We start from the raw sequence: 3,864 nt of genomic DNA on the forward strand, positions 1-3,864 counted from the left end.
GCTTCTTTAAAGTTAAAAAAGGTGCTATGTCATGGCCAGTGTTGACCATGGCATAGCATTTTTTCCTATTAGCAGTGTTGCAGAGCAGCCCGTGCTGCTTGCTGTGCAACCTGTAAAAACAAGCATTTACAATGCAATCGGTCTCGCATTCGTGAAAGTTAAAGCTATATTTTTTTGTTTGCAATGGAGTGCTCAAATGTGCATAATGCTATTGCCAATAGTATGACCTCATGGTACTGGAGAACCAGAAAATGTGAACTAGGTTATGAGAGACAAGTAAAACAAGCATTGGCATAGCCAATAGGTCTCGCCTTTGGGACCTTATAAGCGTTTAGCCATGCAACCGTTCAGGTTGTTGCACCAAGGATATTGTGCTGGATAACTAAACACTTATAAGGTCCCAAAGGCGAGACCTATTGGCTATGCCAATGTTTGGTATTTATGTATTTATTTACAAAGGAACACAACAAGAGAACCAGAATTGTGATTCGCTCAGTTTAGCAGTCGATTCTGGTGATAAGAGATTTTGAGATGAAGGTTCACAATGGCATTACTGTGCTGACAGCAGTGCAGAGATCGTGAAAGACAGAAAACTCATGCAATTGCACAGAAATGAGAATTTAAATAACAGCATTAAACCAAATGTCACAACTTTGGATACCTTTGGCGTTATTGGAAGTAGCACTTTAATTAAATTGGTTTTCGTTTGTGCATTTCGTTGAGGTCTTTGAAGTTGCTTCAGAATCTCAATATTCGAGAAGCGAATTTCCAGATCTGCGTGAAATTGCCAAATGATTGCACAGAATTGATTTCCAAGAGAGAGCTGTGCAAACAGAATGCAGGAAACACAGAAACGGCGTCCCATTCGAGGGGGCGCCTGCCCTGTTGCTGGTCATGCAGAGGACATGAGTCTTGTGGGGCATCCTGTGGTTAGTCCTGTGTTTATACGTAAAAAATAAGTAATCCGTAGCTGCTAATGATTTATCATGAATGGTGAAATGGCCAACAAGATAAACGCAAAAATGCTTCTGTACGAGAAAATAACTTTAGCAGTCATCATATGTAAAATAACTAATATCATAGTTCAGAAGGTGAATTCCAGACCAGTATGACTAGCCCGCTTTCTGCTGAGTGAGTCTGATAGAATAATCCTGCCGAGAAGAAGGCTGCGCCCATCACCCACCCCACGGCTTCAAAACAAACGTGCCTGGCGCTGAGCGACAATTTACGGAAGTATGTTAAGATTGTGTAATATTGACATTTTCTGGAGAAAAAACAGTGAATATGAGTTGCAAAAGCTACTGTCAGAAGTGGGATTCGAACCCACGCCTCCAGAGGAGACTGCGACCTGAACGCAGCGCCTTAGACCGCTCGGCCATCCTGACATGTTCTCGGCTCCTCTGAGGCTCACGTTCCAGCCCACGTAAGGACAGCTGCTCACACAGTTTATTGTAGGTTCATGACTTCTCTCTTTACATTTACAAATCTTCCTGTCCAGGGGCTGCTGAGGTTCAGAGATGTTTTTAAAGATGACTCAGGACCCTGGGTACAAAGAGCTTCTACACTCTCGGCTCGGGTGGTCACTGGACACATCTCCATAATGTACTACCCCACACCCTCTGGATAGTGTCTGTAAAAGTCATGTTTGGTTTCTGCGGGGGAAAAATATTTTTTCTTTGCAGCGTTACTGGAGTTGTCACTGCAACAGGAAATTGTCCGAGCTCAGCGGGTGCAACTCAGCACAGATCGCGGGTTCAGGGCTGCACAGCTGTGGGGTGCGGTGGTTGCGGTTCATCCCCACAGCTGCTGCACACACTGGCGGCCTCCACTCTCTGCCGTATTCAATCTAATCTGGTGCAAAGAGCTCTAAAAAGTTATATGACTCGTGACTCTTCAGTCCTGGTGACTCGTTCAAGCTCTGGAGGTAGCCTGGTCATAAAAGTTGGAAAAATATTCTTTTTTTTACGAGGGAATGGTCTGAGTAAATTCTCTGCTGCAGCGGGATAGGAGCAAAAAAGGATCACAAAGGTAAACTGAAATTAAAGGAACTAGAACCAAATTAGGAAATAATTTCCAAAGCCTCCATAAGAGATACAATGAAGACTTTCGATAATGTGAGAAAGAACGCTGCTCTCAGCTGATGTGGGATTTGTGACAAGGGCACCATCATCTGTACATGTAAGTTTCCGTAGTGTAGTGGTTATCACGTTCGCCTCACACGCGAAAGGTCCCCGGTTCGAAACCGGGCGGAAACACTTTTCACATGCCATTGTAACAATCAGAGATATATGTAATTCTTTTAATAATACTATTTTTATTACTATGAATAGAGTTTGAATCCAAGTGATCTATCATTGCAAAGTCCGCGGAGCTCGGAGTTCTTCTAAAGTCAGTGACGTCAGTTGTCTAGCCGTGACCACAAGACAGTACTTTTAAGGTCAGTATAATACCTAAAATTGGTTAGATTATGTTACATTTGTTTATGGGAAAACGTTTTTAAAGTAAAATATGGTAAAAAAATAAACATAAATGCAGTAGCCCCGCTGCCCTGCCCCTGGGCAGGTGCACTATTCTCACAAAGAGAGAACGAGAATTTTGCAAAAAGTAACGAAAGGCCGTGATATTTCGGAACGAGAAAGAGCATGCCAATAATTAGTGTATAAAAAGAGACAAGGAAGTGAAAAATAGAGTCCTCACATAGTAATACTTAATGTAACAGGAACGTACCAAATTTCAGTAAACAAACAAATATATCGAACAGAAATCATTAAAAACTCAGTAAGAAATGCTGTTTATTAGGTACAACACGTTTTCTGAGATTTCAAACTTATACATGAGAGATTTGAGTTTCTTAAGAGTAAAAGCATCTGGTCCCATCGAGATTTCAGATCAGATCATAGTCCACAGTGCTGACTGTAACCTTAGATCCGGGGAGAAGAATGGATTTGCTTTCACAAAACATTTACTATAAATGCACTACTTTCACCAATTGGCGTATAACTTCGATCTCAATGCTGTGAAGCCAACATTGTTGGTGATTATATCTTCACATCAGCTACCCGAATAACCTAACCAGATGATGAAGAAAGGCGAGCGGCTATACTTACCTTACCTACCTGTATACCCAGCCTCCTGAAATCAGAGCCGGCCTGGCAATACTTTTTGGGTCCTGATGAAAGCCGCCTGGCCCACATGGGCAACACAGGCTGAAACATGTCGACCGACCTTTAACCGAACAGAACTTTTTCAAACGATATCCCTTTCCTGTAACATTAAAGACAACTAACACAGGAGAAGAGATATTTGAAATGCTCTATTTTGTCACCAGATCGCACCTTCCCTACTCACGACTGTGGTACACTAGACAGTCGCCCTCCTGGTGGAGGGTAATGGAACACCTGGAGAACGGGACTCTCAGGTGCTAAGACCCAATGATGGGGCTTCTTGAGTGCCTAGAGGAAGAGTATTTCCATAATTACTCAGAGAATTTACTGGCACCTTTACTACCAACCGTATTATATTGTTTTACTCCAGGCTGTTATTCCTGGAGCAGTCCCCACCTCTGTGCTCCAGTTATATCATATCATTCACTGTTCGCCTAAGTTTCCATAGTCACCCCCTTTTGTGCCCCAGACCGCCCTCAGATCATGCCCCTGGCTCGGTTGGCATCTTCTGCTCACCCAATGAGCCCATGTGTCTAAAGATGCCCCCTTGTTCTTTCTTTTTTTATTTCAAAATATATATATATATATTTTTTAATATATTTATTCAATTTTTCCAACAATTTTCCAGATATTCCAACATATGTTTACAGCACATTCCAATTTCTCAGGTGATTATATATACATTACATTACATTATAAC

At 42.1% G+C, this 3,864-nt stretch overlaps 2 non-coding genes across 2 annotated transcripts; one reads left to right on the forward strand and one right to left on the reverse strand.

Moving 5' to 3' along the window:
* Window positions 1-1,302: 1,302 nt before the first annotated feature.
* Window positions 1,303-1,385, reverse strand: TRNAL-CAG (transfer RNA leucine (anticodon CAG)). Its single transcript has one exon. It is a non-coding gene; the product is annotated as a tRNA-Leu (tRNA).
* A 797-nt stretch (window positions 1,386-2,182) lies between these two features.
* On the forward strand, window positions 2,183-2,255 carry TRNAV-CAC (transfer RNA valine (anticodon CAC)). The gene has a single exon. It is a non-coding gene; the product is annotated as a tRNA-Val (tRNA).
* Window positions 2,256-3,864: the final 1,609 nt, after the last annotated feature.

The sequence above is a fragment of the Lissotriton helveticus genome, chromosome 1_2, assembly GCF_964261635.1.
Source record: "Lissotriton helveticus chromosome 1_2, aLisHel1.1, whole genome shotgun sequence".
Lineage (NCBI taxonomy): Eukaryota > Metazoa > Chordata > Amphibia > Caudata > Salamandridae > Lissotriton > Lissotriton helveticus.